The sequence below is a fragment of the Xenopus tropicalis genome, chromosome 3 (assembly GCF_000004195.4).
Source record: "Xenopus tropicalis strain Nigerian chromosome 3, UCB_Xtro_10.0, whole genome shotgun sequence".
NCBI classification, from domain to species: domain Eukaryota; kingdom Metazoa; phylum Chordata; class Amphibia; order Anura; family Pipidae; genus Xenopus; species Xenopus tropicalis.
The window spans coordinates 145,786,472-145,800,925 of NC_030679.2; positions in this window are offsets into that span (position 1 = coordinate 145,786,472).

A 14,454-nucleotide genomic window follows, 5' to 3' on the forward strand; every position below is an offset into this window, starting at 1 on the left:
AATATGGTTACAGCGGATACAGAAAAGGCAGATGTGCTTAACCAGTTCTTTTCTTCTGTGTATCCAGTAGGGGGAGCCAGAGGGACAAGTCCCACCCAATAGCTTCACTGTTGCCTCACCTCCCAATACACAGTGGTTGGCGCAGGATATGGTGCTTAAAGGGTTACACACGATAAATGTAAACAAGGCACCCGGGCCAGATGGAATACACCCTCGGGTACTGAGAGAGCTAGGGGCAGAATTGCAGTGGCCCTTGTTTCTGATATTCTCAGACTCGCTCTCATCAGGTATGGTACCTAGTGATTGGAAGAAGGCGAATGTCATTCCCATATTTAAAAAGGGAGTAAGATCTCAGCCTGGCAATTATAGGCCTGTAAGTTTGACATCCGTGGTGGGCAAGTTATTTGAAGGCTTGTTAAGGGGTCACATACAAAATTATGTAGTGGAGAATGGCATTATGAGCAGTAATCAGCATGGCTTTATGAAGGACAGGTCATGTCAGACCAATTTAATTGCTTTTTATGATGAGGTAAGTAAGAAGCTGGACAGTGGGGATGCAGTAAATATCATCTATTTGGATTTTGCCAAAGCATTTGATACCGTTCCCCACAAACGACTGCTTTCTAAACTAAGGTCTATTGGTCTTAGTGAAGCCGTTTGCACATGGATAGAAAACTGGCTACAGGATCGGGTACAGAGGGTGGTTGTTAATGGTACATTCTCTACTTGGAATAAGGTTCTCAGTGGGGTCCCTCAGGGTTCTGTACTGGGTCCACTTTTGTTTAATTTGTTCATAAATGACTTAGGGGAGGGTATTATGGGTAATGTATCAGTGTTTGCAGATGACACAAAACTCTGCAGACCAGTCAATTCTATCCAGGATGTGACATCCCTGCAGCAGGATCTTGACCAACTGGCAATCTGGGCAGCTAAGTGGCAGATGAGATTTAATGTGGATAAATGTAAGGTCATGCACCTGGGATGTAAAAATATGCAAGCCCCGTATACCCTTAATGGGACTGCACTAGGCAAATCCCTAATGGAGAAGGACCTTGGAGTCCTTGTAGATAATAAACTTGGCTGTAGCAAGCAATGCCAGGCAGCAGCTGCAAGGGCAAACAAGGTTTTGAGCTGTATTAAAAGGGGTATAGATTCACGGGAGGAGGGGGTTATTCTTCCCCTTTACAGAGCACTGGTAAGGCCCCATCTAGAATATGCTGTTCAGTTTTGGTCTCCAGTGCTCAAACGGGACATTACTGAGTTAGAGAGGGTCCAGAGAAGGGCAACTAAGCTGGTAAAGGGTATGGAAAGTCTCAGTTATGGGGAAAGACTGGCCAAGTTGGGTCTGTTTACACTGGAGAAGAGGCGCTTAAGAGGTGACATGATAACTATGTATAAATATATAAGGGGATCATATAATAACCTCTCTAATGTTTTATTTACCAGTAGGTCCTTCCAACGGACACGAGGGCACCCACTCCGTTTAGAAGAAGGGAGGTTCCATTTAAACATTCGGAAAGGATTTTTTACAGTGAGAGCTGTGAGGTTGTGGGATTCCCTCCCCGAATCAGTCGTGCTGGCTGATACATTATATAACTTTATATAGGGGCTGGATGGATTCTTAGCAAGTGAGGGAATACAGGGGTAGGGGGGATAGCTCTCAGTACAAGTGAGGGAATACAGGGGTGGAGGGGTAGCTCTCAGTACAAGTGAGGGAATACAGGGGTATGGGGGATAGCTCTCAGTACAAGTGAGGGAATACAGGGGTAGGGGGGATAGCTCTCAGTACAAGTGAGGAAATACAGGGGTAGGGGAGATAGCTCTCAGTACAAGTGAGGGAATACAGGGGGATGGGAGATAGCTCTCAGTACAAGTGAGGGAATACAGGGGTAGGGGGGATAGCTCTCAGTACAAGTGAGGGAATACAGGGGGATGGGAGATAGCTCTCAGTACAAGTGAGGGAATACAGGGGTAGGGGGGATAGCTCTCAGTACAAGTGAGGGAATACAGGGATAGGGGAGATAGCTCTCAGTACAAGTGAGGGAATACAGGGGTAGGGGGGATAGCTCTCAGTACAAGTGAGGGAATACAGGGGTATGGGAGATAGCTCTCAGTACAAGTGAGGGAATACAGGGGTAGGGGGGATAGCTCTCAGTACAAGTGAGGGAATACAGGGGTATGGGAGATAGCTCTCAGTACAAGTGAGGGAATACAGGGGTAGGGGGAATAGCTCTCAGTACAAGTGAGGGAATACAGGGGTAGGGGAGATAGCTCTCAGTACAAGTGAGGGAATACAGGGGTAGGGGGTATAGCTCTCAGTACAAGTGAGGGAATACAGCGGTAGGGGAGATAGCTCTCAGTACAAGTGAGGGAATACAGGGGTATGGGAGATAGCTCTCAGTACAAGTGAGGGAATACAGGGGTAGGGGAGATAGCTCTCAGTACAAGTGAGGGAATACAGGGGTAGGGGAGATAGCTCTCAGTACAAGTGAGGGAATACAGGGGTAGGGGGGATAGCTCTCAGTACAAGTGAGGGAATACAGGGGTAGGGGAGATAGCTCTCAGTACAAGTGAGGGAATACAGGGGTATGGGGAGATAGCTCTCAGTACAAGTGAGGGAATACAGGGGTAGGGGGGATAGCTCTCAGTACAAGTGAGGGAATACAGGGGTAGGGGAGATAGCTCTCAGTACAAGTGAGGGAATACAGGGGTAGGGGGGATAGCTCTCAGTACAAGTGAGGGAATACAGGGGTATGGGAGATAGCTCTCAGTACAAGTGAGGGAATACAGGGGTAGGGGGGATAGCTCTCAGTACAAGTGAGGGAATACAGGGGTATGGGAGATAGCTCTCAGTACAAGTGAGGGAATACAGGGGTAGGGGGGATAGCTCTCAGTACAAGTGAGGGAATACAGGGGTAGGGGAGATAGCTCTCAGTACAAGTGAGGGAATACAGGGGTAGGGGGTATAGCTCTCAGTACAAGTGAGGGAATACAGGGGTAGGGGAGATAGTTCTCAGTACAAGTGAGGGAATACAGGGGTAGGGGGGATAGCTCTCAGTACAAGTGAGGGAATACAGGGGTAGGGGAGATAGCTCTCAGTACAAGTGAGGGAATACAGGGGTAGGGGAGATAGCTCTCAGTACAAGTGAGGGAATACAGGGGTAGGGGGGATAGCTCTCAGTACAAGTGAGGGAATACAGGGGTAGGGGAGATAGCTCTCAGTACAAGTGAGGGAATACAGGGGTATGGGGAGATAGCTCTCAGTACAAGTGAGGGAATACAGGGGTAGGGGGGATAGCTCTCAGTACAAGTGAGGGAATACAGGGGTAGGGGAGATAGCTCTCAGTACAAGTGAGGGAATACAGGGGTAGGGGGGATAGCTCTCAGTACAAGTGAGGGAATACAGGGGTATGGGAGATAGCTCTCAGTACAAGTGAGGGAATACAGGGGTAGGGGGGATAGCTCTCAGTACAAGTGAGGGAATACAGGGGTATGGGAGATAGCTCTCAGTACAAGTGAGGGAATACAGGGGTAGGGGGATAGCTCTCAGTACAAGTGAGGGAATACAGGGGTAGGGGAGATAGCTCTCAGTACAAGTGAGGGAATACAGGGGTAGGGGGTATAGCTCTCAGTACAAGTGAGGGAATACAGGGGTAGGGGAGATAGTTCTCAGTACAAGTGAGGGAATACAGGGGTATGGGAGATAGCTCTCAGTACAAGTGAGGGAATAAAGGGGTAGGGGAGATAGCTCTCAGTACAAGTGAGGGAATACAGGGGTAGGGGAGATAGCTCTCAGTACAAGTGAGGGAATACAGGGGTAGGGGAGATAGCTCTCAGTACAAGTGAGGGAATACAGGGGTAGGGGGGATAGCTCTCAGTACAAGTGAGGGAATACAGGGGTAGGGGGGATAGCTCTCAGTACAAGTGAGGGAATACAGGGGTAGGGAGATAGCTCTCAGTACAAGTGAGGGAATACAGGGGTAGGGGAGATAGCTCTCAGTACAAGTGAGGGAATACAGGGGTATGGGGGATAGCTCTCAGTACAAGTGAGGGAATACAGGGGTAGGGGAGATAGCTCTCAGTACAAGTGAGGGAATACAGGGGTATGGGAGATAGCTCTCAGTACAAGTGAGGGAATACAGGGGTAGGGGGGATAGCTCTCAGTACAAGTGAGGGAATACAGGGTTATGGGGGATAGCTCTCAGTACAAGTGAGGGAATACAGGGGTATGGGAGATAGCTCTCAGTACAAGTGAGGGAATACAGGGGTAGGGGGGATAGCTCTCAGTACAAGTGAGGGAATACAGGGGTAGGGGGAATAGCTCTCAGTACAAGTGAGGGAATACAGGGGTAGGGGAGATAGCTCTCAGTACAAGTGAGGGAATACAGGAGTAGGGGAGATAGCTCTCAGTACAAGTGAGGGAATACAGGGGTATGGGAGATAGCGCTCAGTACAAGTGAGGGAATACAGGGGTAGGGGGGATAGCTCTCAGTACAAGTGAGGGAATACAGGGGTAGGGGGGATAGCTCTCAGTACAAGTGAGGGAATACAGGGGTAGGGGGGATAGCTCTCAGTACAAGTGAGGGAATACAGGGGTAGGGGGGATAGCTCTCAGTACAAGTGAGGGAATACAGGGGTAGGGGAGATAGCTCTCAGTACAAGTGAGGGAATACAGGGGTAGGGGAGATAGCTCTCAGTACAAGTGAGGGAATACAGGGGTAGGGGAGATAGCTCTCAGTACAAGTGAGGGAATACAGGGGTAGGGGGGATAGCTCTCAGTACAAGTGAGGGAATACAGGTGTAGGGGAGATAGCTCTCAGTACAAGTGAGGGAATACAGGGGTAGGGGAGATAGCTCTCAGTACAAGTGAGGGAATACAGGGGTAGGGGGGATAGCTCTCAGTACAAGTGAGGGAATACAGGGGTGGAGGGGTAGCTCTCAGTACAAGTGAGGGAATACAGGGGTATGGGGGATAGCTCTCAGTACAAGTGAGGGAATACAGGGGTAGGGGGGATAGCTCTCAGTACAAGTGAGGGAATACAGGGGTAGGGGGGATAGCTCTCAGTACAAGTGAGGAAATACAGGGGTAGGGGAGATAGCTCTCAGTACAAGTGAGGGAATACAGGGGGATGGGAGATAGCTCTCAGTACAAGTGAGGGAATACAGGGGTAGGGGGGATAGCTCTCAGTACAAGTGAGGGAATACAGGGGGATGGGAGATAGCTCTCAGTACAAGTGAGGGAATACAGGGGTAGGGGGGATAGCTCTCAGTACAAGTGAGGGAATACAGGGGTAGGGGAGATAGCTCTCAGTACAAGTGAGGGAATACAGGGGTAGGGGGGATAGCTCTCAGTACAAGTGAGGGAATACAGGGGTATGGGAGATAGCTCTCAGTACAAGTGAGGGAATACAGGGGTAGGGGGGATAGCTCTCAGTACAAGTGAGGGAATACAGGGGTATGGGAGATAGCTCTCAGTACAAGTGAGGGAATACAGGGGTAGGGGGAATAGCTCTCAGTACAAGTGAGGGAATACAGGGGTAGGGGAGATAGCTCTCAGTACAAGTGAGGGAATACAGGGGTAGGGGGTATAGCTCTCAGTACAAGTGAGGGAATACAGGGGTAGGGGAGATAGCTCTCAGTACAAGTGAGGGAATACAGGGGTATGGGAGATAGCTCTCAGTACAAGTGAGGGAATACAGGGGTAGGGGAGATAGCTCTCAGTACAAGTGAGGGAATACAGGGGTAGGGGAGATAGCTCTCAGTACAAGTGAGGGAATACAGGGGTAGGGGGGATAGCTCTCAGTACAAGTGAGGGAATACAGGGGTAGGGGAGATAGCTCTCAGTACAAGTGAGGGAATACAGGGGTATGGGGAGATAGCTCTCAGTACAAGTGAGGGAATACAGGGGTAGGGGGGATAGCTCTCAGTACAAGTGAGGGAATACAGGGGTAGGGGGGATAGCTCTCAGTACAAGTGAGGGAATACAGGGGTAGGGGAGATAGCTCTCAGTACAAGTGAGGGAATACAGGGGTAGGGGGGATAGCTCTCAGTACAAGTGAGGGAATACAGGGGTAGGGGGGATAGCTCTCAGTACAAGTGAGGGAATACAGGGGTAGGGGGGATAGCTCTCAGTACAAGTGAGGGAATACAGGGGTATGGGAGATAGCTCTCAGTACAAGTGAGGGAATACAGGGGTATGGGAGATAGCTCTCAGTACAAGTGAGGGAATACAGGGGTATGGGAGATAGCTCTCAGTACAAGTGAGGGAATACAGGGGTAGGGGGGATAGCTCTCAGTACAAGTGAGGGAATACAGGGGTAGGGGAGATAGCTCTCAGTACAAGTGAGGGAATACAGGGGTAGGGGGTATAGCTCTCAGTACAAGTGAGGGAATACAGGGGTAGGGGAGATAGTTCTCAGTACAAGTGAGGGAATACAGGGGTATGGGAGATAGCTCTCAGTACAAGTGAGGGAATAAAGGGGTAGGGGAGATAGCTCTCAGTACAAGTGAGGGAATACAGGGGTAGGGGAGATAGCTCTCAGTACAAGTGAGGGAATACAGGGGTAGGGGAGATAGCTCTCAGTACAAGTGAGGGAATACAGGGGTAGGGGGGGATAGCTCTCAGTACAAGTGAGGGAATACAGGGGTAGGGGGGATAGCTCTCAGTACAAGTGAGGGAATACAGGGGTAGGGAGATAGCTCTCAGTACAAGTGAGGGAATACAGGGGTAGGGGAGATAGCTCTCAGTACAAGTGAGGGAATACAGGGGTATGGGGGATAGCTCTCAGTACAAGTGAGGGAATACAGGGGTAGGGGAGATAGCTCTCAGTACAAGTGAGGGAATACAGGGGTATGGGAGATAGCTCTCAGTACAAGTGAGGGAATACAGGGGTAGGGGGGATAGCTCTCAGTACAAGTGAGGGAATACAGGGTTATGGGGGATAGCTCTCAGTACAAGTGAGGGAATACAGGGGTATGGGAGATAGCTCTCAGTACAAGTGAGGGAATACAGGGGTAGGGGAGATAGCGCTCAGTACAAGTGAGGGAATACAGGGGTAGGGGGGATAGCTCTCAGTACAAGTGAGGGAATACAGGGGTAGGGGGGATAGCTCTCAGTACAAGTGAGGGAATACAGGGGTAGGGGGGATAGCTCTCAGTACAAGTGAGGGAATACAGGGGTAGGGGGGATAGCTCTCAGTACAAGTGAGGGAATACAGGGGTAGGGGGATAGCTCTCAGTACAAGTGAGGGAATACAGGGGTATGGGGGATAGCTCTCAGTACAAGTGAGGGAATACAGGGGTAGGGGGGATAGCTCTCAGTACAAGTGAGGGAATACAGGGGTAGGGGAGATAGCTCTCAGTACAAGTGAGGGAATACAGGGGTAGGGGAGATAGCTCTCAGTACAAGTGAGGGAATACAGGGGTAGGGGAGATAGCTCTCAGTACAAGTGAGGGAATACAGGGGTAGGGGGATAGCTCTCAGTACAAGTGAGGGAATACAGGTGTAGGGGAGATAGCTCTCAGTACAAGTGAGGGAATACAGGGGTAGGGGAGATAGCTCTCAGTACAAGTGAGGGAATACAGGGGTAGGGGAGATAGCTCTCAGTACAAGTGAGGGAATACAGGGGTAGGGGGGATAGCTCTCAGTACAAGTGAGGGAATACAGGGGTATGGGAGATAGCTCTCAGTACAAGTGAGGGAATACAGGGGTAGGGAGATAGCTCTCAGTACAAGTGAGGGAATACAGGGGTAGGGGGGATAGCTCTCAGTACAAGTGAGGGAATACAGGGGTATGGGGGATAGCTCTCAGTACAAGTGAGGGAATACAGGGGTAGGGGGGATAGCTCTTAGTACAAATTGCCCCAGGGACTGGTCCGATTGCCATCTTGGAGTCAGGAAGGAATTTTTTCCCCTCTGTGGCAAATTAGAGAGGCTTCAGATGGGGTTTTTTGCCTTCCTCTGGATCAACTAGTAGTTAGGCAGGTTATATATAGGCATTATGGTTGAACTTGATGGACGTATGTCTTTTTTCAACCCAACTTACTATGTTACTATGTTACTATGTATTGCGACTTTTCTCACACAGAATTTTTTAGGTCAGACTTTTAAGTAGATGTCAGACATTTATGGAAAAGAGTTTATTTGAATGAAGTGTTTATTGTGTTGGGTTGAAGAACCCCAACAGACTGTTCTTCAACTTTGGCTTCTTCTTCCAATTCTTCTTCTTCCGATTCTTCTTCTTATTCTTAGCGCTCCCCATTTTCAAATGTTACTCCTCCTACAGTTTTAGGGGTACAACACCCAAAATCCCCACACTTCTTCACCCTATAGCGGAGCAGGTTGCTTGTGCTTTTCTAAGTGATCCCGCCCCCCTGTCTTTTTGTGGCGCCGCTCCGAACCCCCCAATTTTCCCATTGACTTTGACAGGGAAGATTTTCAAACTGCTCCTGCAGCTTTGAAGCTACACCCCCCAAACTTGAATAACATAATCATGGGGTCACCCCGAATGAAACAGCGACATTTGTTGGATGGCCCAAAGTGGGAGGGGCCAACAACAGCCAACCAAATTTCACCCATTGACTTGGGGATGGGTAAATCGAATGGGGAAATTGAACCTGCTGCCAATCTTACAGCTTTGAGGCTACACTTTCCAAACTTGAATCACATGGGCTCAGCCTGAATGAAAAAATGATGATTACTGGATGCCCAAAAGTGGGCGGAGCTGTGAACAGCCAATCAGATTTTACCTATTGATTTGGCGGAAATTCAACCTGCTGCCATTCTCACAGTATTAACACCGGGGTCCCCAAACTTTTTACAGTTGGTCACTAGGGGACTGCAGTTTTAGTTTTGAAAAGTGGGCGGAGCCACCAACAGCCAATCAAATTTCACCTATTGATTTTTATTGTTTTGATGCAAGAGTTTCCAAACCTTGCACAGTCAGTCACTGGGTGACTACATGGGAGGGGCCAACAACAGCCAATCAAATTTTACCCATTGACTTTTATGGGGACTTAAACTGCTGCCGCATTTACAGCTTTGAGGCTACACTCCCCAAACTTGAATCACACAGTCATGGGCTCAGCCTGAATGAAAATAGGATGATTGTTGGATGCCCAAAAGTGGGTGGAACTGTGAACAGCCAATCAGATTTCACCTATTGACTTGGCGGAAATCCAACCTGCTGCCAGTCTCACAGTAATAACGCTGGGGCCCCAAACTTTGCAGAGTTAGGCACCAGGTAACTGTGGTTCAAGGTTAGAAAAAGTGGGCGGAGCCACGAACAGCCGATCAGATTTTACCTATTGACTTTCAATGGGGAAATCCAACCTGCTGCCAGTCTCACAGTAATAACACCAGGGTCCCCAAACTTTTCACAGTTGGTCACTAGGGGACTGCAGTTTTAGTTTTGAAAAAGTGGGTGGAGCCACCAACAGCCAATCATATTTCACTTATTGAATTTTATTGGTTTGATGCCAGGGTTCCTAAACTTTGCAGTCACTGGGTGACTTCGTACTCAAGGTTGGAAAAAGTGGGCGGGGCTGCTAAAAGCCAATCACATTTCTTTCATTGTTTTCAGTGGGGAAATTTTAGCTGCTACCATTCTCACATATTTAATGTCAGGGTCCCCAAACTTTGCACAGTTTGTCACTGGGTGACTATGTTCCAAGTTTAGAAGACCAACAACAGCCAATCAGATCTCACCTATAGACTTCATAAGTTTAAATTTAAACTGCTGCCATTCTTTAACTATTAATACTAAGGTCCCCAAACTTTGCAGAGCTAGTCACCAGGTAACTGCGGTTCAACGTTAGAAAAAGTGGGTGGAGCCACCAACAGCCAATCAGATTTTAACTATTGATTTTCAATGGGGAAATTCAACCTGCTGCCATTCTCACAGTATTAACACCAGGATCACTAGGGGACTGTTTTAAAGAGTGGGAGGAGCCACCAACAGCCAATCAGACTTCACCTATTGAATTTTTTTAGTTTAATTTAAAATGCTGCCTTTCTCACACTATTTCTGTCAGGATTAGCAAACTTTGCACAGTCAGTCACTGGCTGACTGCATATTCAGGGTTAGAACAAGTGGGTGGAGCCACCAACAGTCAATCCATTTCCACCCATTAAATTTCATTGGTTTATATTTAAACTGATGCCATTATTTAAATATTAATTCCAGGGTTGTTAAAGTTTCCAGAGTTAGTCACTGGGTATTTGCCATTCAAAGTTAGAAAAAGTGGGCGGAGTCACCAACAGCCAATCACATTTCACCTATTTACTTTCAATGGTGAAGTGTAAAATGCTGTCAGTTCCACAATTTTTATGCCTGAGTCCCCAATCTTTGCAAAGTTGGTCACTGGGGGACTGCAGCTCAAAAATAGCAAAGAAGAAAGTGGGTTGGGCCACTAACAGCCAATCAGATTTCATCCATTGAATTTCATTGGTTTAAATTTAAAATGCTGCCATTCTCACACTATTTATGCCAGGGTGCCCACTGTTTGTCACTAGGTGACTTCGACTCAAGGTTAGAAAAAGTGGGCACACCCACCAACCACCAATCACAATTTACCTATTGACTTTTATTGGTTTAAATTTAAACTGCTGAAATTCTTTAACTATTAATCCCAGGGTCCCTAAACTTAGTTAGTCACTGGGTAACTGCAGTTCCAGGTTAGAAAAAGTGGGCGGAGCCACAAGCCACCAATCAGATGTCATTTGTTGGCTTTCAGTGGGGAAATTGAAATTGCTGCCATTCAGACACTATTAAAACCAGGTCTAGAACAACTGGACTTTTCTGAGTTTTTCTTGAAAACGTTTCACTACTCATCCGAGGGGCTTCTTCAGTTCAAATGACTGGTAGGGAATTCCCCGGTATTTAAACCCTTGAGGGTAGTACAGTCACAGACATCCAATCACAATGGTTCCATTGAACTTACTGAGTTAGCTGTTGGCTGAAAGTGACAGGTGTAAGAAGGTATGATCCAATCACAATGGTACCATGATTCTCATTGATGCAGGTGTTAATCCTTCAAAGTACATGCCTGGAAGTGTGAACTGTTGTGAAACTGCTGGGGTAAGGATGTCAAAGCGGCATTGTATGTTGGTGACAAGCGGTGTCGCAGGTCCCCTTCTCTGATGGTTTTTCCAGGCTGGCATAAATGGCCTCTTTCACACCTCTTTCAAACCATCTGTCCTCTCGGTCCAAAATATGCACGTTACTGTCCTCAAAAGAGTGACGTTTTTCTTTGAGGTGTAGATAGACTGCTGAGTCTTGTCCTGAGGAGTTTGCCCTCCTATGTTGGGCCATTCTCTTACAGAGAGGTTGTTTTGTCTCCCCAATGTATAAGTCAGAGCACTCTTCACTACACTGGACAGCATAGACCACATTACTTTCCGTGTGCTTGGGTGTTGGGTCTTTAGGGTGCACCAGCTTTTGTCTCAGAGTGTTGCTGGGTTTGAAAAACACAGGAAAGCGATGTTTTGAAAATTCTTCTCAAACATCTTTTCTGATGTTCTAGCAACATATGGGATGACTATGTTGCTTTGCCTGCTGTGTTCCTCCCTTCTGTTTGTTGGGCTGGTCTTTCTGCTGGTCTTTGATTTGGTTTTGATAAAGGCCCAGTCTGGGTACCCACAAGTTTTCAGAGCTCCTTTTAGATGTTTATATTCCTTCTCCTTAGCCTCTGCATTGGATGCCACAGTTTCAGCCCGATGATGTATAGTCCTAATGACACCCAGTTTATGTTCCAGAGGGTGGCGGGACTCAAACAGCAAGTACTGGTCTGTGTGGGTGGGTTTCCTGTATACTTCAATATCCAACCCCCCCTTTGATAACTATAGCACAGTCCAAAAAAGCCAGTTTTCCGTCTTTCACATCTTCCCTTGTGAACGCGATGTTTCTGTCCACCGAGTTTATGTGTTCGGTGAAGGCTGGAACCTCGCGTGCTTTAATTTTGACCCAGGTGTCATCCCCATATCTGAACCAATGACTTGGTGTTGTTCCCTTGATGGTGTCCAGGGCTTTATTTTCCACTTCTTCCATGTAAAGGTTCGCTACAATTGGAGACACAGGCAAACCCATGGCACAGCCATGTTTTTGTCTATAGAAAACTTCCTTGTGCTTGAAGTAAGTGGTATTGAGACATAGGTCCAGTCAGGAACAAACTTGTTCTGGGGTCAGCTTTGTTCTGCTGCTGAGGGTGGTGTCTTGTTCAGCCGTTTCCTCACAGTTTCAATTGCCTCGGTAGTGGGTATGCATGTGAACAGAGATGTTACGTCATAGGACATCATTGTATCATCAATCTCCAGCTTTAACTCCTGCACTTTTTTGGCAATGTCCATGGAGTTCTGAATGTGGTGTACTGTGTTTCCAGCTAAGATGTTGGCCACATATTTAGCAATGTTATAAGCTCCAGAGTTAATGCTGCTGACAAATGGCTTCAAAGGGGCTCCTTCTTTGTGTATTTTTGGGAGTCCATATAGGCATGGAGTGGCTTCACCTGGGTGAAGCTGGACTGATGACCTTTTCCTTCTAAAGGTGTTGCAAGCAGTCTATAACCTTCTTCTTGTAGCTGCTTGTTGGATCTCTCTTAAGTTGTTCATATGTGTCTGAATCATTGAGCAGTGTGGACACTGTACACCTCCGCTGGCAGGATAGTGATACTTGAGTCCTTGCCAAGTGATGTCAGAGCCCTCCTCTCTAGGTTGGAAGGGGGAGCTTTAGCATTAGCTAGGGCTGCTGATACTTTCAACAGGATGTTTTCCGCCTCATCCACTGGTATCTTATTGTTGTGGATGGATGATTCTGTGTCTGTGATGAAGTCAACCACTGGGACATCCCATGGGGCCACCGCAACATTCAGTCCCTTGGCTAAGACATCCTTCTCTGGTTCTGAGATAAATTCTTTACCCACAGATCCTTAATGTTCTGGCATGTCTTGTTCTCATCCTCCTTCCTCCCTGTTGATTTGTAGGGATGTAGCGAAACTCAAAAAAAAAGTTCCGCCGAAAATTGCGAATATTCGCGAACTTTGCGAACCCCATAGACTTCAATGGGAAGGCGAACTTTAAAACCTAGAAAACCCATTTCTGCCCAGAAAAGTGATTTTAAAGTTGTTTAAAGGGTGCCACGACCTGGACAGTGGCATGCAGGAGGGGGATCAAGGGCAAAAACCTCTGAAAAATTGACAAATGCCGTTTTTCGAAATTATCGGTAATTTTGCGACTTTTTCGTATTTTCCGGCGCTTTCGTAAAGTTATCGCAAGTTTTGCGACTTTTTCGGAGCTTTCGTACCGTTATCGTAAGTTTTGCGACTTTTTCGGATCTTTCGTAACGTTATCGTAAGTTTTGCGACTTTTTCGGAGCATTCGTACCGTTATTGTAAGTTTTGCGACTTTTTCGGAGCATTCGTACCGTTATCGTAAGTTTTGCGACTTTTCGGAGCTTTCGTAACGTTATCGTAAGTTTTGCGACTTTTTCGGAGCTTTCGTAACGTTATCGTAAGTTTTGCGACTTTTTCGGAGCATTCGTACCGTTATCGTAAGTTTTGCGACTTTTTCGGAGCATTCGTACCGTTATCGTAAGTTTTGCAATTTTTTCGGTGCCGGCGAACCCAAATTGCGAACATCACGAAAAGTTCGCGAATTTGCGGACTTGCGAACACCCGATGTTCGCGCGAATTAGTTCGCCGGCGAACAGTTCGCTACATCTCTATTGATTTGTCTGTTCGCTGGGTGTTGTTGGTATGTGACAATAAACTGGTCAATTTGTTTATTTGCCTCTCCTTGCCCTTGGCATGTTGTGCAAGTTGGGCCCACTCTGTGAATTCAACCACTCTTTGCAAAGTCGGCACCGGTAGTTGTGCTGTCAGTCTCTGTTTCACATTATCAAATTTATGAACCAGGACCTCAATTTAGAAGATTTAATTCTACTAGATACTGCATATCATGACCTGGATGAATGAGGATCCTCATAGACATTATTTATGGTTAGTGATGAGCGAATCTGTCCCGTTTAGCTTTGCCGAAAAATTCGGGAATCTTTCAAAAGATTTGCAAAACGGCGAAAATGTTGCGCTTCAAAAAAATTGTCTCACGCAGCTATTCTTTTGTCGCCCGCGGCTATTCTTTTGACGTGTGGCTATTCTATTGTTGCCCATGGCTATTCTTTTGACGCGTGGCTATTCTATTGTTGCCCACGGCTATTCTTTTGTCGCACGGCTATTCTTTTGTCGCCCACGGGTATTCTTTTGTCGCCCACGGGTATTCTTTTGTCGCCCGCGGCTATTCTTTTGTCGTCTGCGGCTATTCTTTTGTCGCGTGGCTATTCTTTTGTTGCCCGCGGCTATTCTTTTGTCGTCCGCGGCTATTCTTTTGACGCGTGGCTATTCTATTGTTGCCCACGGCTATTCTTTTGTCGCACGGCTATTCTTTTGTCGCCCACGGGTATTC